The sequence below is a fragment of the Lithobates pipiens genome, unplaced genomic scaffold, assembly GCF_037356315.1.
Source record: "Lithobates pipiens isolate NorthernLeopardFrog02 unplaced genomic scaffold, aLitPip1_a1.2 Scaffold_8, whole genome shotgun sequence".
NCBI classification, from domain to species: domain Eukaryota; kingdom Metazoa; phylum Chordata; class Amphibia; order Anura; family Ranidae; genus Lithobates; species Lithobates pipiens.
Window position 1 is genome coordinate 97032238 of NW_027507903.1, and position 22667 is coordinate 97054904.

At 43.7% G+C, this 22667-nt stretch overlaps 1 protein-coding gene across 2 annotated transcripts in view; it reads right to left on the reverse strand.

Moving 5' to 3' along the window:
• The window catches only part of OTUD7A (OTU deubiquitinase 7A), a 413079-nt gene that overhangs the window by 260313 nt on the left and 130099 nt on the right, over positions 1-22667 (reverse strand). Inside the window, exon 2 of one of the 2 annotated variants that reach the window (XM_077473039.1) lies at positions 1228-1336. The exons of the other annotated variant lie outside the window; for it this stretch is intronic. The gene's annotated coding sequence lies outside the window, so the exon portion shown is untranslated. The remainder of the gene's footprint in view (positions 1-1227; positions 1337-22667) is intronic. 2 annotated transcript variants of the gene reach the window in all.

The window sequence follows — 22667 nt, forward strand, 5'->3', positions numbered from 1 at the left end:
GCAAAATGTGTCTAAAGCCCGAAGTCAGATTTTCTGCCGATTTTTTCCTTCAGATTTACCAAAACCATATAATATGAAGTCAAACCTTAGGAGTTTCCATTTGTATGCAATCAGACAGGCTCTTGCACTACATGATTTTGGTAAATCTGAAGGAAAAAAATCAGCAGAAAATCGAATAGTGTGTCTGGGGCTTCACAGATTGTATGGCCAACATTAGACTGGCAATTTAACCACTTGACAACCAGTGACATACCTGTATGTCACTAGACTTCAAGTGGTTATACCGGGATGATGCCTGCAGCTGTAGACATCATCCCAAAATGTTTTTTTAGAGTCAGAGGTCTGTCTCCTGTAACATCAATCCTAGCAGCTAACTAGCCCCTGGATTGCTTTTACAAGTAGAGGGAGGGGACATTGCGGACAAAGGTAGGGGATGTTGAGGGCTCTCCCGAGAAAGACCAGATCAGCTTTGTTGGGCTTTCGGCTATGGTAACCCAGAAGCCAGTAACCCAGAAGCGATAACCTGACGCCACTTCCAGTTTACCTGGATGTCAACGGCGCCATATTCAAAAATCAAAAGCAATCTTTCTGTAATCTAAGGGTAGAGGAGGACTTTGTGGTCTTATAGACCCCAGATCTCTCCATAAAGAGTACCTGTCACATGCCCATTGCTGTCACAAGGCATGTTTACAAAAGTGCGCTTGTAAGACCGCTGCGCTGCGGTGTGACAGAAAGTATTGCAACGACCTCCATTTTATTCTCTAAGGTGTTAGAAAAAATATATATAATATTTGAGGGTTCTAAGTAATTTTCTAGCAAAACAAAAAACAAAACATTTTAACTTGTAAACAACAAGTTTGAAAAATAGGCTTGGTCTTAAAGTGGTTAAAAAAACCTGCGCAAATACCGTGTAACATTATTGCAAAACTTACAATTTTAATCTCTGCTTTAAAAAAAATATATCAATGTTTGGGGGTTCGAACTAATTTTCTGGCAAGAAAAGTGTCAGAAAAGGGTATGGGGGTCCATCTCCAGGATAAAATGAACTTGCAGGTGGAGTTACTCATCACGAAGAATAAAATGCAGTTATAGCGAGATGAATGGAATTAGTGCAGCAGCCAATTCACGGGGGATGGGATATGAAGCTGAGCGCAGCTAATTCGGCACATAAGATGCTTACAACAAAAACACAGTGAAGGGAAGGCAGGCTTCCACGGGAGCACTCACTTTTGGTTGCCTTTGTCAGGTTAGCTGTTTCCAGACATCATGGCTGATTACACTCGTAGGGGAAGCTGGATTGACACCCGTCCAACTATTGTTTTGAAGGATGTCTGCCCTGCAAAACGCACGAAAACAAATAGAAGTGAGCGAGGAGCTGCTGCTGCGGTAATGCACTGAATTACACATTCACTGAGAATGTGTGAAAAGTAAAAATAGAACAGCCACACTCGCACCCAGAATTGAAAATAGCAAATGACTGCAAGACAGACCTGTATGGGAATTCAGAACATAAACAACAAAGAGTGATGGCTTCTAAAACTGAGGAAATCAATGATCGGCTTCTGGAACCAAAGAAAGTAGAAAGGATATGGATACGAATATATGAAAGAACTAAACAAATTATTGCAGCTGCATAAAGAAATCAATTATAACAGTAATTTGGCTAAAAAAAAAAGTATTATATATGTTACAGGCAATATGTGAAATCAGGCATTCTATAGAATAGCTAGGCAATGCAGGGTTGGTTTATTAAACCACTTCAGCCCCGGAAGATTTTACCCCCTTCCTGACCAGAGCAATTTTTGCAATTTCGCACTGCGTCGCTTTAACTGACAATTGCGCGGTCGTGCGCTGCTGCACCCAAATAAAATTAACGTCCTTTTTCCCCACAAATAGAGCTTTCTTTTGGTGGTATTTGATCGCCTATACCATTTTTATTTTTTGCGTTATAAACAAAAAAAGAGCAACAATTTTGAAAAAACACATTGGGGGTTATTTACAAAAGGCAACTCCACTTTACACTGCAAGTGCACTTGGAAGTGCAGTCACTCTAAATCTAAGGGGTAGATCTGAAATGAGTGGAAGCTCTGCTGATTTTATCATCCAATCATGTGCAAGCTAAAATGCTGTTTTTTATTTTCCTTGCATGTCCCCCTCGGATCTACAGCGACTTTACTTTCAAGTGCACTTGCAGTGCAAAGTGGATTTTCCTTTTGTAAATAACCCAATATTTTTAACTTTTTGCGATAATAAATCTCCCCTAAAATTTTTTAAAAAAAAACATATTTTTTCCTCAGTTTAGGCCGACACGTATTCTTCTACATATTTTTGGTAAAAAAAAATCACAATAAGTGTATATTGATTGTGCAAAAGTTATAGCGTCTACAAAATAGGGGATAGTTTTATGGCTTTTCTATTATTATTATTATTTTTATTTTACTAGTAACGGCAGCGATCTGCGATTTTTAGCGGGACTGCGACATTATGGCGGACACGTCGGACAATTTTGACACATTTTTGGAACACTGGCATTTTTACAGTGATCAATGCTACAAAATTGCATTGATTACTGTGAAAATGTCACTGGCAGTGAAGGGGTTAACCACTAGGGGGCAGTGAAGGGGTTTTGTGTGTCCTAATATGTGTTCTAACTGAAGGGGGGATGGGACTGTGCAGGGGAGATGACAGATCGTCTGTTCATACTCTGTATGAAAAGACGATCCGTTTGTTCTATCCTCAGAAAACCGGAAATTGTGTGTTTACACACACAGATCCCAGTTCTTATGTGCCCCAAGCGATCGCGGAAGCCCGGCGGTGATCTCGACCACCGGGCACTTGCATCAGTTCCATGGGCGACTATGGTACCGACGTACCATGACGGCGATTATCGCAGCCGAGACATGTTGCCGAAGTATAACTGCAGCGGCTGGTCGGCATGCGGTTAAAGACTGTACACTTCACAACTGCTGTTGCACTCTGCAAGGGCATTTGCTCCCGAGCTAACTAAATGAGGGGAAGCTTCCCTTTGTAAAGATTACCTAATCACATGCAACAAAATAAAAAAATCTAACAAAAAAACCCACCTATTTTGCTTGCACATAGTCAGCACCAATCACACCATTGTGCTGCAATATGTGCATCGTAGAGCTGGGCGATTTTGTAAAAAAAAAAATCTGCCATTTTTAAAAAAAAACCTCGATTCACGATTCAAATCAAGTTTTTTTTTTTTTTATGGACACCGCGCCAGTCCTGAGGAGCTGCGGGCAGGAGTTTTTAGGCAAGTCCATGACGTCTGGCCTCGCAGACTAGGCCGAAGCCGCGGCCTTGCCTAAAAACACATATAATCACCAAAAAGTAAAGCGTTTTCTGTAGAACTGAAGATTTGGCATGTTCCCTAAATGCCCAATAGTGGTTCCCAAATAACTCGTTTTAGACACATTCCAATGATATATCCAAGCAGTCTAAATGAAAGATAAACACAAATGAAACTAAGAGGAGAATATTTTAGGCAACCATGAGGTAAATGGTGTGGATAAACTTAAAACAAACGAAATGCCAAGGAATTCCCTGTACTACTTAAATAAATCATATGAAACCCCACAAGCAGACAAAGCTAAATGAAACACTCCCAGTAGTGATGTCTTCCCCGCAGGTCTCTTTTTCCATTGAAAAGAAGGTCAAATCAGGCCTTGCTGAGACACCCATTTTGTTTCACAATATCTAAACGAAATTAACAGAAAATGGAGAGTAGAAATGCAATTAGTCATTCATCTCATGCATTTCTTTCCCATTCATTGATAGCCATTAAATAATTCTGAACTAATATTATGTTGATGCAATTAGTAGATGATTATGTGCTCACTGCAGTGAAGTTGTTTCTAGTGCTGGGACCTTGGTGCTGTATGATTTCACTGCACGACGCACACGAGTATCTGATTTAGGAAATAATATGCTGTGAGATAGGGGTAAACCTTGGGTGACTAGGTAAGTGGGTTAGGTGTAGAGAACGAACGCCTGGTACACACGAGTTTATCGGATAAATTATCATCCTTTTTGTTTTGCATGCTAGTCTCATATCAAAGGGGTCTCCAAACTTTCTAAGCAAATGGCCAGGTTACTGTCCCTCAGACTTTAGAGGACAGTGTCCAGTAGGAGTAGAAAATGCCCCGGCATCAGTGGGTGTAAACAATACCCTCATTGATTCTAGTGGGAGGTATAATGTCCTATTGTTGGTATTCAAGGGAGGAATAGTGCCCCATCATTGGTGTCAGTGGGAGGAATAATGCTTCATCATTTGTGTCTGTGGGGGGGAATGGCGCCCCATCATTTGTGTCTGTGGGGGGATGGTGCCTCATCATTTGTGTTGGTGGGAGGAATAGTGCCCCATTATTGGTGTTTGTGGGAGGAATGGTGCCCCGTCATTGGTGTTGGTGGGAGGAATGGTGTCCCATCATTGGTTTTGGTGGGAGGAATGGTGCCCCATCATTGGTGTTGGTGGGAGGAATGGTGGCCCATCATTGGTATCAGTGGGAGAAATGGTTTCCCTATTATTGGTGTCAGTGGGAGGAATGGTGCCCCATTATTGGTGTTTGTGGGAGGAATGGTGCCCCGTCATTGGTGTTGGTGGGAGGAATGGTGTCCCATCATTGGTTTTGGTGGGAGGAATGGTGCACCATCATTGGTGTTGGTGGGAGGAAAGGTGGCCCATCATTGGTGTTGGTGGGAGGAAAGGTGGCCCATCATTGGTATCAGTGGGAGAAATGGTTTCCCTATTATTGGTGTCAGTGGGAGGAATGGTGCCCCATTATTGGTGTTTGTGGGAGGAATGGTGCCCCGTCATTGGTGTTGGTGGGAGGAATGGTGTCCCATCATTGGTTTTGGTGGGAGGAATGGTGCACCATCATTGGTGTTGGTGGGAGGAAAGGTGGCCCATCATTGGTGTTGGTGGGAGGAAAGGTGGCCCATCATTGGGGAGAAATGGGAGAAATGGTTTCCCTATTATTGGTGTCAGTGGGAGGAATAGTGCTCCATCATTGGTATCAATGGGAGGAATATTGCCCCATAATTGGTGTCTGTGGGAGGAACGGCACCCTATAATTGGTGTCAGTGGATGAAATAGTGCCCCAATAATGGCAATAAAGAATTTAACTCGTCTACACACTTGCACACCTTTACTCGAGAATACTTAACCATTTCACACCTGCACTATAGCCGAAAAACGACTACAGCGTGGGCTTAAAATGCCTGGTGGGCGTACATGGAGATCCTCACGCGTGGGCAGCACGCTCTGTGATCGCTGAGTCCTTGGGACTCGGCTGATCACAGATCAGAGTAAAGGGGCGATCATGAAATTTACATACAATACAATCACTGTACAATCAGTGTATATTTTTTCCCCCCTTCGGTGCACATTGAAAATGTTTTCTTTATATTTTTAGGAATTTCATCCAGTGTTCTGTACACCTTTTCCTGGCAAAGTGGTCACTAAAGAGCCATTGATGGTGTTTAGCCTGTTCTTATGATCAATAAATACCAACCTTCCGGAAGAATCCACTTGGAAGTATCTTTTTTATTTAATGGGCGCCTCTGCTGAGCACACATTGGTTCCATTTTGGGGCTTTATTCTCTTTACCATTGTTCACTGTATCTGATCTTAGCCTAGCATAGTGCAAGAATCTCCGGAAAACCCTAACCAACATTCGAATGCAATTGCCGATACTATGCACGGAGACAGTTTTATTCTCCTCGTGCTAAAATACCCTAGGATAGGTATCCAGCAACTTTAATGTGTGAGTATTAGCTTACTACATTTTTTACTATACTTTCCATGTACAAACGGAATACTATTCTTAGAAGGATCCCTCTTGCAGCTTTTTCTCCCACTTTTTCTCCTGGTCTCTGCTCAATTGGGGCATGATTGACTCATTTGGTTGTTAAGGGTTATTTTTTGGGGTTATTTGTTGGGGGATGGAGGGTGCTAAGTGACAATGGAACTCTTTATGGGTAATGTAAATTGATAAAGTTAGTGTTGCAGATAATGTTTGTGTTAGCAGCCCAATAATGCAGATATTTTCCCTAGGACTAGCACTAATCTAACTCCCCCTGAGAAGCATACTAACCCTATTATGTGCCCCAAACTAGTCTTATACCAAAAGCTAACACCACCAATCCACAGGTGCTAAAAATATTGCTTAAAGATAAGGTGACTAGTTTATCTTAAAGTGGGGTACCCCCTAAAAAAAAAAAATTAAAAGTCAGCAGCTACAAATACTGCAGCTGCTGGCTTTTAATAATCGGACACTTACCTGCCCCAGGGTCCAGCGATGCGGGGGAACGAAGCCCCCCCTCGCTCCCCGCTCCGCTCGCGGCGCCGTCATGCATACTGTGGGCACCCGGCTGTGGCTTCACAGCCGGGCACCCACTGCGCATGCGCGAGCGGCGCAGGGCGCCGTGATACGCCGTACAGTCACCTGGGACACGTGACAGGTCCCAGGTGAATGTGCGGCGTGAGGGGAAGTGATGTCACCAGCCCGGGCAATGAAGAAGGCAGACTACGAGGGACCCCCTAGCAACCGGTATTTAGAGGTGAGTAAAAATTTTTTTTTTTTGCCAATTATTTTTTTTTGATTTTTTTTAAGAATTTTAAGTAGTTTTATTTTTTGGGGGGCAACACCACTTTAAAGAGTTTGTTACTTCATATTCTTGATAAGTGCCTGCTGTACCATGTACTTGTATGAGAAAGTATACTGTTATCTGCTTGTTTTGTGTGAAATCCCCAGTGTTCCTGCCAGTTCCTCTACTTTCCTATTAAAAACTGACAACAGTAAGCAGGAGAACACAGCGTGGTCAGTTCTGTAGTTACGCTGGGAACTCAGTGTACTCTCCTTCAATGATTAGACCTGTCCTGACACGCCCCCGCTGCCCAGCCATTTACTGGGAAGCTCAGTGTGCTGCTGTTTCTACTCCCCCAGCTTTTATGCAGCTGAGAACAGAGGAAATGTGATCACTTATAAAAAAAGGAAAGGTATTTATAATGTTGTTTTATAATCTATAATCTTTGTATAGCTATACAAAAATGTTTTGCTATTCATTTCTATTTTAAACTGAATGTGTTCTTTTACAAGGTGGTCATTTACAATCACGTTGGCCTGGTTCACACCCATGCAGGTTGCACTTTGTATATTCCAGGTGCATTTTGCCTTTTTCAATACACGTTTTTGAGCCATTAAAGTCTATGAAGCCAAAAAGCAGAAAAAAAAGTTTAAGTTTATTTAAATTTTTTAATATATATTTATTTACTTACTGATATTTGAATTTTATTGTGTTGAGTATTTTTTTATTTAATACTATTTTTAGTCAATGTGTGGGACCTACATTCTTATGATCGCTCAGTTCTCAGGCTTCAGTGAGCAGAGAGCCAGTGACTGCCAGTCACTGACTCTCTGCTCTGCCCCTCCAGCGCTCACTGGAGCATCGGGCTGTGGAGGGGGCAGGAGCGGCTGGCTCAGTCTCCTAGCGGCTAGCTGAAAGGCGGAGCAAGCTGCAAGTCCAGGCATATGGGTGGATCCTGACTGGAAAGTCGTGATCGATCCAGGGCCTGGACCGGCTGTCGGCTGAAAATGAATCATGGGGCTGCAGAACGAACTGCACTCCTGTGATCCATAGTAGTAGGGCCAAAAAAAAAAAGTTTTGGTCCTACTTCTCCTTTAAAGTTCCCTGAAGTTTATGATTAAACATACACATTCTTTTGTGGGAGAATGGGAAAAATTAAATAAAGGAATGCTATGCTACTCATTTCAACAGAAACCTTCACAATAAATTATATTTGCATTTAACATAATTTAGGCATATTATTTAACTTAAAAGGCTCCCTTGTTTAAACATATAAAAATCCCTATGACTACTGCTCGGTGCCGCCATCTTGAATGTGATGTCAGCAGTCCCAGCAGACAGCAGGCCCCCCCCCCAGAAGTTATAATAAAGGTTATGTCATAACTAGATACTTCCAAAAGAGGAGAGAGCTATGTCGTGCAAGGAAGGAAAGGTTTGTGCAAGGGAATTGACTCTCCTAGAGCAGTACACTTTTCTGAATAAAAAGCATTTATTGAAGGGAAAAAACACTGCAAATAAGCATTTAAAACCACTATACCCAATACAATACTGCTCAAGGTGCTCTGGTAGATCTGGTGTCTCACAGAAATATAGGGTGCAGGGTGCCTTGAGCTCCTCCTGAGCCCTGTCTGATGCATTTCCCCACGCTCATTGGGCCATAATTATAGAGATCTTAAAGCCCAATGGGTGGAGTGAAATGCATCAGAAGGAGTGCAAGGCTGAGACCGTTCACATTTCTTTTCACCTGTTAATGTTTTCTTTTTAAATACTGTATTTATCGGAATATAACATGCACTTTTCCCCCCTGAAAATAGGGGAAAAATTATGGGTGTGTTTTATACTCCGACAGCGTACCTCGGAGCAGGGCTGGACTGGGACAAAAATTTGGCCCTGGACTTCATCAAGACCGGCCCACTCCAATTTTGAAAACACGCACAAAAACAGTATGCTGCGCACTTGCATGAGAGTGACGTCATCACGGCCCGGCTAGCCACATAGCAGGAGTATGCAAACTCAGAAGGAAGACCAGGTGAAGGGGGAAGCCCCCGGCAGCAGTGACAGCGCACTACTGGAGGGCTTTGCTTCAAAGGTCAGTTTGTCATCTGACAATAAAATCGTCCCCACACTGTAAGGGCTTGTTTAGGTCCAGGCAGCATGAAACAGGAAGATTTGCTTACTTGATCCTCCATCCTGTTAGACTGGTGCTCAGAGTCTTCTCCCCCCATGCTCCAATGTCTTCTGATGTCATCAAGACTGATGCAGAAACCATAACACCATTTTTCCCATTGGGCCCCCTTCATTCCATAGGGTCCTTCTTCTAGGCCCCCTACATACCATACAACCCCTACATCCCATAGGGTCCTTCTTCCCATTGGGGGCCCCCTTCATTCCATAGGGTCCTTCTGATAGGGCCTCTACATCTCAAATCTTTATGCCTTAGGACCCCTTCTTCCCACAAAAGCCTCTTCATTCCATGGGTCCCCTGGTGATCTTTTATTTTCCAGTCCCTCTCTACCCCCTGGTGTCCCCCTGTCACCTGCCCAAAGTCTGGCTCTGCATTATATATTTTAAAATAAACAACTAATGCACACACTTATTTTTGATCAACCGCAGTAGTGAGTAGCTGCCAACATCAAACAGGTTAACACAAATCCACAGATAAATTGCATTTATAGAAAAGGATGTGACGCTAACCAGAATAACATAAAAAATCCATTTGGTGCAAATAATGATTCAAATAATATACAAAATCCAACATAGCTAAAAGTACATCAAAAGTGTCAATTAATATTGAAATGTGCATAAAAAAAATTTCAGCAAAAAATTCATATATAAACCATTCATTATAAAACCATTATAACCATTGGATATAATGGTTTCATAATTGCAACCATTATATCCAAACTACCGTATATACTCGAGTATAAGCCGAGATTTTCAGCCTCTTTTTTGAGGCTGAAAGTGCCCCCTCGGCTTATACTCGAGTCACCGCTGTCTGACTGCTCGATCAGCGTATCGAGCAGACAGACGGCGGACATTAAAATTCAAAAGCCGCGCCTCCTTCTCCGCCTCCGCCTGTGATAGGCGGAACACTGAATTTCCCAGCAGTCAGTGTTCCGCCTATCACGGACATCCGTTCATTCTCATACTACGGACGAGTATGAGAGGATGTCCGTGATAGGCGGAACACAGGCTGCTGGGAAATTGAGTGTTCCGCCTATCACAGGCGGAGGCGGAGAAGGAGGCGCGGCTTTTGAATTGTAGAATGGCCGCCGAGAAGAGCGGCGATCCTGGAGCGGCGATCCATCGGCACGACACGGGACGGAGGAGGCACGGGACGGAGGAGGCACGGGACAGAGGAGGCACGGGACAGAGGAGGCACGGGACAGAGGAGGCACGGGACAGAGGAGGCACGGGACAGAGGAGGCTCGGGACGACGGCGGCTCGGGACGGAGGCTTGGGACACAGGTAGGCTGGACACACACACAAGGCTGCACGGACACACACACACACACACACACACACACACACACACACACACACAGGGATGGATGGATGGATGGATACACACACACACACAGGGATGGATGGATGGATGAATACACACACACACACACACACACACACACACAGGGATGGATGGATGGATGGATACACACACAGGGATGGATGGACGGACACACACACAGGGATGGATGGATGGACACACACACAGGGATGGATGGACGGACACACACACAGGGATGGACGGACACACAGGGATGGACAGCCATGTCTCACCCTCGGCTTATACACGAGTCAATAAGTTTTCCAGTTTTTTGGGGGTAAATTGGGGGCCTCGGCTTATATTCGGGTCGGCCTATACTCGAGTATATACGGTATGTCCTTGGTATTAAAGCGCAAAAAGAATGCAAAAAAAAAAAGGGGGGTTTTAATTATAAGCATGGTTTATATATGAATTTTTTTTTATTTTTTCAATATTTTTATGCACATTTTTATATTAATTGACAGTTTTGGCGAACTTTTAGCTACCGTATGTTGGATTTTGCATATTATTTTAATCATTATTTTCACCAAATTGATTTTCTATGTTATTTTATTTAGCGCCACATCCTTTGCTCTATATATATATATATATATATATATATATATATATATATATATAGCTATATGCAGTGTGTGTGTATATATATATATATATATATATATATATATATATATATATATATATATATATAGCTATATGCAGTGTGTAGATAGATATGCAGTGTGTAGATAGATAGATAGATATAGCTATATACAATATATATATATACAGCCATATGCTATATACAGTATATATACATGTTATTTTATTTAGCGTCACATCCTTTGCTCTATATATATATATATATATATATATATATATATATATATACAGCCATATTCTATATACAGCTATATACAGTATATATATATATATATATATATATATATATATATATATATATATATATATATATATATATATATATATATATATATATATATATATATATACAGCCATATGCAATGGCTGTGCTGGGCCGGCCGGTTACCTGGGCGGGTTCCAGCAGCACCACCATCCTCCGGCCTCCCTCATCTGCCAGGGACTTCTCTGCCTGTCGGTGTCGGCTGCTCTCATGACATCACACGGCGGCCCCGGCTCATTTAAATTCACAGCGTCCGTTACCACGGGGGCCGCCGGAGATAGCCGAGTTTTCATAGCTGAAGAGCTGTCGGAGAGGAGGGGGCGGGGGAAGCCGAGCGGTGACGAAAAAGGACGAATGTGGGCCGGAGGTGGCCGAAGATCTGTGCAGTGTTCTGCAAGCACCGAGTGGGGGCGGAAAGAGCCGAAGTGCGCCGCTCTGCGCTCGGAAGTACAGCGGTGCTCAAATTAATGGCCGCGCGAGTAGCGCAGCCATTAATTTGGCAGGCTGTCACTGAAACTGGCCCACTGAGCCATCGGCCCACCGGGAAACTCCCGGTAGTCCCGATGGCCAGTACATGCCTGCCTCGGAGGGGAAGGAGGGGGATGAGTGCCGCCAGAATTCACAGAGCCTCCATCTCCTCTCCACTTGGCTCTCATGTCACACACACAGTCCCGCCTCTGCCACCGGACCAGTGTTCTGTCTATCACAGGAGCTGGTCCAATGGTGGAGGCGGGACTGCGCATGTGGCTGCTGACTGAGAGCCGAGTAAACAGGAGATGATGGCTCAGTGATTTTCTGCTAGAGATGAGTGATGGTGAGCTGCATTGATGGGGGAGATGGGCGCAGATCAGGCTGTAGATGGGTGTAGATCAGGCTGCAGATGGGCGCAGATCAGGCTGCAGATGGGCGCAGATCAGGCTGTAGATGGGCACAGATCAGGCTGCAGATGGGTACAGATCAGGATGCAGATGGGTGCAGATAAGGCTGCAGATGGGTACAGATCAGGATGCAGATCAGGCTGCACCGAATCTGCAGATGGGCACAGATTAGGCTGCATTGAGGCTGCAGATGGGCACTAATCAGGCTGCATTGATGGTCATGGACCATTATTTTGCTTCAAAGTGGTTTATTTTAAAAATAATTTTTTCCCCTGAAACTTCCCTTTTAAATTGGGGTGCGTGTTATACGCCTGTTCGTGTTATACACCGATAAATATGGTATTTATTAGTTGATGGGTGGCTTCAAGTGCCAGGAGTCTGAAGTGCCAGATTTTATCCAATCCTTTAATACCGTGTTTCCCCGAAAGTAAGACACCCCCGATTGTAAGACGTATCGGGAGTTTCAGAGGGGTCGGCTAATATAAGCCGTACCCCGAAAGTAAGACGTATGTCTTACTTTCGGGGAAACACGGGGGTATTGCTGCCTCCAGTGGCGTACTAAGAGTGGGACGGTGGGTGCGGGCCGCACCGGGTGCCACACCCTGGGGGGGGTGCCAGGCCAGCGCCCTCCCCCTCCGACTGAAGAGACAGCGCCGTTCTGATCAGTCTCGGGCAGCAGCTGTCACTCACAGCCGAGCAGAGTGAAGCCGCCTCCCCCTCCTCTTGTATGGCTACACAGTGCTGTCCATAAAGGAGAAGGAGGGGGAGGCGGCTTCACTGAAGCCGCCTCCCCCTCCTCCTCCTCCTCCATACACAGCACTGTGTAGCCATACAAGAGGATGGGGAGGTGGCTTCACTCTGCTCGGCTGTGAGTGACAGCTGCTGCCCGAGACTGATCAGAACGGCGCGACGCAACCACAGAGAAGGGGATTATTGCGCCAGGTCCCGGATCACTGACGACAGGTGTCACTGGCTCTGTGTCCTCCCGGTACAGGTCAGTGCTGATACAGAGAGAGACCAAGGAGGGGGAGGGGGGGTGTGAAGAGATTCTCTGCAGCTCTTACGGTATTACCGGTATGTAACCGCAAGATGCATCTGAGGAGGACTACAAGTCCCAACATACCGGGCTGTGTGGGCTTACAGTTCTCCTCTGCTGAGCATAGCAGCTTTGTATGCTTGGACTTGTAGTCCTCCATAGTGCAGCCTTGCATGCTGGGACTTGTAGTCCTCTGTAATGCAGTGCAGCCTTGCTTGCTGGGACTTGTAGTGAGGTGTTTTTACATTTTAAGGTGGGGGGGGGGTGCCAGGCATAGGATGTTAATTTTATGGTTAAAACAAAAAATTCGACAATTTTTTTCCAATATAAGACATACCCCGAAAGTAAGACATAGTGGGGCTTTTGGGGATAAAAAGAAAGTAAGACACTGTCTTACTTTCGGGGAAACACGGTATGAAGTTGGAAAATAAAGTGACCAGTCTATTATAAATGGGATTTCCTAAAACCATCTGACAAATTAATCCAAACCCCAAATCTTTATGAGCAGAGACAAACTTCTCCCATTTAATGGTTCCCTCAATTTCCTTGCCTCCTACGGTAGTAATTGATTAATACCATGTTTCCTATTCTAGTGTTACCAATTTCTATGAAATATAAATGAGTGATGGACCATCAATCAATACAATTCTAAAAACAGAAAAGCGTAACCTATTGATGGGAATCCACCCATCTGTGAAAGGAGATTAACTTTTGAGCCAACTCAAGATCCTACAAATGCCATTTATTCTCTAATAACTACAAACAGTATTTCAACTAAAATCAAAAAGGCTGCTTCCCCCGGAATTGGACTGACTGCATCATCGACATTATATAGGTGAAAGAACAATACATTAATATAATTTGAGCTATAGGCATTAATTGATCTACCGTATTTATCGGCATATAACACGAGTCATTCTCTGCTATTTTCGGCCACACTTGGCCGTTCCCAGCTATTTTCAGCTACACTCGGCCGTTCTCGGTGGCTTTCCCGAGAATGGCCGAGTGCGGCCGAAAATAGCTGAGAACAGCCGAAAATAGCAGAGAATGGCCAAAGATACCCCAGAACGGCCGAGTGCGGCCGAAAATACCCGGAAGCCGCAGAGAACGGCAGAAAGGGTTAGAAACAGTGGGGGATCGGTGTATAACACGCACTCCCGATTTCCCCGATTTTAGGGGTAAAAAAGTGCGTGTTATAAGCCAATAAATACGATATTTGTTCCTTTGCTTTGTTCTTGGTTTCTTGACACATTGTTGGACATCAAACAAATAGAATGCAACTTTAATTTGTCAAGTTTTATGCTATATTAAACTGCAATGCTATTTGGGCATTTGTGAATGCCTCATAAATCTTCTAAATGATATGCTCTTATAATGATTTAAGCATCTACTAGCACTTACTTATAAGCTTGTCAATATTTCATTCATAAGTTATTATAATATTTGTACCAGATTCGCGCTACTTTAAGGCCCTGACGAAGCGGGGCTCCCCGTGAAATGCATAGGCCATCCGTTTTGCTCCTTCCTGTCAGGATCAGCATGTCCTGGACCAAGTAACACTAACTGTGATTTTAACATGTTATAATTATAAAATGTTCTTATTTAACCATTGATATATGGAAAATAAAGTTTAACCACTTGCCACCAGCCATATAGCAAAATAATGGTGGCAAAGTAGTTTAGTTATCCTGATCGGACATCATATGACATGGTTAGGATAACAGAGCCGGCATGCGCCCGCAGGGGCACACAGTGTGGTGACCAGAGGTGCTGTGTGTCAGTCTGACACACTGCAGCTCCGATCGTTGTATGAAGCATCTGACAGAGGCTTTATACCATGTGATCAGCTGTGACCAATCATAGACTCGCTGATCTCAGAGCACGCCGCACACTCCCTACAGGGGGGGGTTGCAGGCCGCTTGGGCATGGGAGGACGTCTATTGACGCACTCCCGGCAAAGTAGGTCCATGCTGTAGCCGTTATTCGGGTATAGCGCGGATCTGAAGAAGTTAAAGATACCTATAAAAAATTATTGGTGTCAGTGGGAACCTATCTGAGAGGCATATATTGCTCATTGCTCAAGGAACCCCTAACAACCCCTGGTTGAGAAACCCTGCTCTACAGCTTTCCAGTGGTAATAAATATAATTCAACACAATGAATAGTCCAACACAACCATAAAGTAAAAAAATTTGATCAGTTATAAACTGTACTGACAAAGATTCCTTTTTACTGTTTATCCTTGTATTTTCAAATTATAGTTGTGTTAAACTATAAAAAAAAAAAAAAAGAAATTTAAATGGCCTCCTACAGATTTAAGTCATAATGTGCTACTATGCACCGCATTCAGTGTTGTAGCCACTCCTGCTGATCCTAGGTGCTTCCATCTTTGCCCGGACTTCCTTCTAGATTCTGTCTCTTCAGCCACTTGAAGGGCCAGGCTGCAATTAAGTCACTCCTGCACATGTGTGCAGGAGTCACATTACCACGACATACAGAAGGTGCCATAAATGTGTTCTGAGCTGCGCCATGCGTGGCTCAGATCACATTGCCACTTACAGGCGGGGACAGCAGAGAACACTAGAGTCCCCTTTGCTATAAAAATCCTGCCTGTCAGCATTTTTTGGAAATATGAGTTCAATAAAATTTTAACCAGGAAAGCGAAAATAGATTCTAAATACAGTAGCTCACAAAAGTGAGATAAACATTTTATTATGTTTTCATGTGACAATACTGAAGAAATGACACTTTGCTACAATGTAAAGTAGTGAGTGTACAGCTTATATAACAGTGTAAATTTGCTGTCCCCTCAAAATAACTCATCACACAGCCATTAATGTCTAAATCGCTGGCAACAAAAGTGAGTACACCCCTAAGTGAAAACATTCAAATTGGGTCCAAAGTGTCAATATTTTGTGTGGCCGCCATTATTTTCCAGCACTGCCTTAAACCTCTTGGGCCTGGAGTTCACCAGAGCTTCACAGGTTGCCACTGGAGTGCTCTTCCACTCCTCCTTGAAGTTCTTCTTCCTCTGGGTATATGCGCGATATTGCATCAAGCCATTCTTGGAACCCGTTCTGAAATGTGGAAGGAGAAATGGGAAAAAACTGTGCCCACCTGGCCTGCCGAGGGCTTATTCATTTGGCTGTTCTAAGATAACCTGGTACGGATCCACAAAGGGGACGAATGGAAGACGGCCTTCCACACTAGATTAGAAGATTATGAATATCTCATTTTGCCCTTCAGGCTGTGCAATGCTCCAGTACATTCCAGCATTTTGTCAATGATATTTTTAGAGACTTCCTTGACCCATTCCTGATCGTATACTTAGACGACATCCTTATCTTTTCTAATTCCATCTCAGCACACCATGAACATGTGAAAAAGTTTGATTAAGAGACCATGGACTATATGCAAAGGCAGAGAAGTGCGAATTTGAAAAGGAAACTATCCAATTCTTGGGACTTATCATTTCCACTTCAGGCATCTCCATGGATCCCCAAAAGGTCAAATTCATCCTCGAATGGCCCACTCCTACAGAGAGGAGGAGCACACAGAGGTTCACTGGATTTGCCAACTTTTATTGCAAGTTTATTAAAAATTTCTCCACCATTATCAGCCCCATCACCCAGCTGAACAAATAGAATACCCGTTTTCAGGGGACACCTGCAGGACAAGCAGCTTTTGGTCAGTTAAAGACTCTGTTTACCTCAGCACCCATCTTACAACACCCAGATCCTGCATCACCATATGTTCTCGAGGTGGATGCTTCAGAGAATGCTATGGGTGCCATCCTGTCACAGCGCCAGGGAATGAAGTCGCTGTTACATCTCATTGCCTTCTTTTCTAGGAAGAAGCCCTGCAGAGAGAAATTACGATGTGGGAGACCGAGAATTATTACCCGTAAAGACAGTCCTAGAAGAATGGCGTTATTTGCTGGAGGGAACAGCACACCCTATTTTGATCTTTACCGATCACAAGAATCTCGAATATCTTAGAACAGCCAAACGACTAAGCCCTCGGCAGGCCAGGTGGGTATTGTTCTTTTCCCGTTTCTCCTTCCACATTACTTTCAGACCGGGTTCCAAGAATAGCAAGCCTGATGCGCTATCGCGCATGTACCCAGAGGAAGAACTTCTCCAAACAGACACAATCCTGCCAGCCCAAAGTTTTCTGATACTACAAGTTGACCTAACCACCCAGCTTAAACAGGCATCCACAAGGGATGTTCTACTACCAAGTGTTTGCTTCCAGGAACAATAGAGATTATTCCTACATAACCAAAAGGCGTTTGTTCCCCCAAGTCTGCGCTCCAAGATCCTTACCCTGTGTCATGACCATCCCTGGGTGGGACATGTTGGGGTAACCAAGACAATGGTGCTAGGGCAATGGTCCTTTTGGTGGCCAGGACAAAGGTCTGACTGCAAGAATTATGTCAGTACCTGTGGGGTCTGCACTTGAAACAAGAACGATAAAACCAAATCCTGGGGTCTGTTAAGGCCATTACCCATTCCCAAGAGGCCCTGGGAAATGATCAATATGGACTTTATTGTTGAGCTCTCGCCATCTGAAAAATTCACCACCATCTTTGTGATCATAGACAGATTACCAAAGATGGCCCATTTTGTTCCTATGTTAGGACCCCTTCAGCAACAGAGACCACTTGCACCTTCATCAAGGCAGTGGTTAGACTCCACGGGGTACCCAGCAGCATCACCTCTGATCGAGGGGTACAATTTACATCCAGATTCTGGAAAGATCTTTGCAGGATATTAAAAATCAAAACTTGTTTCTCATCAGCCTACCACCCCCAGACAAATGGCCAAACTGAATGCACAAATCAGACTCTGGAACAGTATCTTCGGTGCTTCTCACCCTTTGTCCAGGATGACTGGGTATCACTTTTACACCTGGCAGAGATTGCATACAATGATGCAGTTCACTCGGCTACAGAACAAGCCCCATTTTTTGCTAATTATGGGTACTTCCCAACCTTCCTACCCGACATCTTGCCTGATTTCTCGGTTCCTGCAGTCCAAAAAGGGATAAACGCTCTTCAATCGAACAACAAAGTATTGCAAGATGCCATTTCTAAAGCACAACAATATAATAAAAAATTATTTGACAGGAAAAGAAGAGGAGACCTAAAACATCAAGTAGGAGACAAGGTCTGGTTATCCACTGCCAACTTAAAATTATGTCCATTTAAGAAGCTCGGACCTAGATATACCGGTCCTTTTCCTGTCAAAAGGCACATTAATCCAGCAGCCTAGGAACTTTCACTCCCTGAGACATACAAAATTCACCCTGTCTTCCATGTTTCCTTACTAAAAACCGCAAGGTTAGGCCCTTTTCCTGGTCATGAGTCAGGTCCACCTGCACTTACTATAATCGATGGTAACAAGATATATGAGATCAAGACAATTGTGGATTGTAGGAAAAGAAGGTTCGAGATCCAGTTTTTAATTAAATGGAAAGGCTACGGACCTGAAGACAACTCTTGGGAACCAGAATCCAATCTTCATGCCAAGAGATTGATACGTGCATTCTTCCAGGCTCACCCTGAAAAAAGGTTACAGATGGGCATCCAGAGGTTGCCCATTGGGGGGGCACTGTAAGAGAAGTCCGGTTAGCAGAAGCGCATTGGCGCACAGGCGCGGGCACACCAGTGCGTGCACAAAGGATAACACGTACTGGCGCATGCATGGTGCTAGCAGGCGCACATGTGCGAGCAGGCGCACATGTACGTACTGGCACCAGTCAGCCTATTTAAACGGAGCAATGACACATACACTTTGCTGAATGGTCTTTCAGCTTGTTCCTGTTTACCTGTGCCTTGATCTGTTCCAGTTTCCTGCGTTTGACCCAGCTTCACCTGAACCTTCCCTTGGACTTCCGCCTGCCTACCTGAGACCCTGGCTTGTGTTTGACCCTGCTACTGTTTTATGCTTCTGTACCTCACTGCCCGACTGTGTACCGAACCTGGCCTGTATCCTGTCTTAGCTTCTGCCTCACGTTCCTGTACCTGCTCTGACCAGCTGTTGATGACCACTGGCTTACGTTTCAACCATGCTTCTGCCTGCTGGTCCAGCGACACGGAGTTCCAGTTCTCAGTGCCAATCTGGTGATCTGCAGCCAACAGGTTCCTGTCAAGGCCCAGCCGGTGCCACCTGCTACATCAGCCCTCGTTTCACTCTATGTCCTTCACTCCCTGTCATATTTACCAGGGGCGTTGGACAGGAGGTGCAAGAGAAGCCCTCTCTACAGCTCGATCTCCACCAGGTACGTGACAGTTTGGGGTAGTTATGTTGGAATACTGCCCTGTTTCAGATACTCAGATAATTCTTTGCCATGAGGTGTCATGTTGATCTTCCAGTGACCAGTATGAGAGAGTGAGAACACCATATCTAACACACCTGCTCCCCATTCACACCTGAGCCCTTGTAACACTAATGAGTCACATGACACTGGGGAGGGAAAATGGCTAATTGGGCTCAATTTGGACATTTTCACTTAAGGGAGTACTCACTTTTGTTGCCAGTGGTTTAGACATTAATGGCTGTGCGTTGAGTTATTTTGAGGGGACAGCAAATGTACACTGTTATACAAGCTGTACACTCACTACTTTACAATGCAGCAAAGAGTAATTTCTTCAGTGTTATCACATGAAAAGATATAATAAAATATTTACAAAAATGTGGAGGGGTGTACTCACTTTTATGAGATACTGTACATTAAGCCGATGAGGGGTAGAAGTTATTGGCTTTGGTGAGCCTCAGAGCAATGGAAATCTGCCACCCCAGATCAACGCAAAGTGTAAAGCCTAGTACACACTATCAGTTTTTTTTCTGTTCAACCCAGCAGGCTGAATGTAAAAAACTAAAAAGCTCAGGGGGGAGATCATGTACTAACAATCCGATGTTAGTACAGTAATCTCCACGCTGAGCTATCGTGTTCCAACAGGGGAATGCCCCCCGCCAGAACACTCTGGCAGACCTTTTTTGGTCATGCCTCTTCGACAGAAGCTGGATGTTTGGCCGTCTTCTTTTGTACCGACTGCCGTACACACAGGCCGAATGTCAGCCTGTTTCTAATGAGCTGACCGCCCGATGTTCACCGCATGTGTACGGGGCTTAACACTCAACTTGTTTGTGATCAAATAATCTGTAAGACCATGATTCCTAGCAAGCACAATTTTTTGACTGATGGAAAGCAAACTGTTTATTGAGAATATAGTCAATTTTAATGCTGTCATTGACATGTGTATATACAGTATGGATACATCATATATACAAGCTGTATATATTATATGCATTGTCGCTACTTTTTTAGTTCAACTTCAACTGCTTGATTCTTGGAAAAGTTATATGTAAAGAAGAATCATTATTTCCATAAAACGGTGAATTAAAAGACAGAGAAAGAAAAAGCTAACTTCCTTCCTCCTACAAGATGAGCTATATTTAAAGACGCCAACCTCTTCTGGCAAGTTGTTTGTGCTGCTGCATGCATAATGTGCAATGGAAAATAAATGCGTAAAGAATAAAGATACAGTAATATCTGCTTCGTGAGGAACATTGTGTATCCTAGACATACCATTCATCATTTCAAATTTCCCCTAAAAAAAAGTATAGCAATATTTTGACGTCTAACATGGGTACTTTCTATATTTTTATATTACAAAAAAAATAAAAAAATAAAAACACACACAAAGATTATGTGCTCTCAAATGGTTTATAGAAAAAAATTAAATTTTTTTTAAAAATGGCCATTACAAGCAACATCTTTTTACAAATCTTAACGTTTTCAGTTTGCTTATAAAAATGTTTGCCCCCGAATGTCCCCAGACAATTGTACTGCCAAATGTCAGTTATCTTTAACCACTTTCAGACCGGACCATTTTGCTGGTAAATGACCAGAGGTCTTTTTACAATTTGGCACTGCGCTGCTTTAACTGGTAATTGCGCGGTCATGCAATGTTGTACCCAAACAAAATTTGCGTCCTTTTCTTCCCACAAATAGAGCTTTCTTTTGATGGTATTTGATTGCCTCTGCGATTTTTATTTTTTGCGATATAAATGGAAAAAGACCGCAAATTTTGAAAAAAAATGATATTTTCTACTTTTTGTTATTAGAAAAATCCAATAAACTCAATTTTAGTCATACATTTAGGCCAAAATGTATTCAGCCACATGTCTTTGGTAAAAAAAAAGTCAATAACTGTATATTTATTGGTTTGCGCAAAAGTTGTCACATCTACAAACTAAGGTACGTTTTCTGGAATTTACGCAGCTTTTAGTTTACGACTGCCTATCTCATTTCTTGAGGTGCTAAAATGGCAGGGCAGTACAAAACCCCCCCAAATTACCCCATTTTGGAAAGTAGACCCCCTAAGGAAATTGATAAGTGGCATGTTGAGCCCATTGAATATTTTATTTTTTTGCCTCAAGCGATTGAATAATGACAAAAAAAAAATTTTTTTTTTTTTTTTACACAAAGTTGTCACTAAATGATATATTGCTCACACATGCTATGGGCATATGTGAAATGACACCCCAAAATAAATTCTGCTGCTTCTCCTGAGTACGGGGATACCACACGTGTGGGATTTTTTGGGAGCCTAGCCGCGTACGGGGCCCCGAAAGCCAAGCACCGCCTTCAGGTTTTCTAAGGGCGTAAATATTTGACTTCACTCCTCACTACCTATTACAGTTTTGAAGGCCATAAAATGCCAAGATGGCACAAAACCCCCACAAATGACCCCATTTTAGAAAGTAGACACCCCAAGCTATTTGCTGAGAGGCATGTTGAGTCCATGGAATATTTTATATTTTGCCACAAGTTGCGGGAAAATTACAAACTTTTTTTTTTATTATTTTTTTTCACAAAGTTGTCACTAAATGATATATTGCTCACGCATGCCATGGGCATATGTGAAATGACACCCCAAAATAAATTCTGCTGCTTCTCCCGAGTACGGGGATACCACATATGTGGGACTTTTTGGGAGCCTAGCCGCATACGGGGCCCCGAAAACCAAGCACCGCCTTCAGGCTTTCTAAGGGCGTTACAGTTTTGAAGGCCATAAAATGCCAAGATGGCACAAACCCCCCCAAATGACCCCATTTTGGAAAGTAGACACCCCTAAATTTAGGGGTACACTAATGAGACTAGGTAATAAATGGCGGGTGCCCTGAAACTATAAAAAAATAACTAACCAACCAGCGTCACCTGTAACCTTTATATGGTGATCACTGGTGAAAGGGTTAACTAGGGGGCAATCAGGGGGCTTTATGCGGTAGTATATGGGGGTCCCTGGCGCTATAAAAAGCTGCGGCGAACCTAAATACCTACCTGCCTAACTAGCGTCACCTGTGACACTAATACAGCGATCAGAAAAATGATCGCTTATTAGGCTGGGTTCACACTGGAGCGATGCGGGAACGCCACGAATCCGCGGCGGGTTCCCGCATCGCATGCCTCCCGGCGGCAGTTCACAGTGCCCTATGCGAACTGCTGGGAGTGTCAGTGAAATGTTAATGACACACCCAGATCAGTTCGCATATCGCAGTGCAATCTGCAAACTCGGATCGCATGGTGTGAACACCCATGCGATCCGATTCTGCTGCGGACCAAAAAAAGGGTCCCGTGCGAGTTTGCGGCGGGTGCGACACGAATTCAGCCATACTATCTG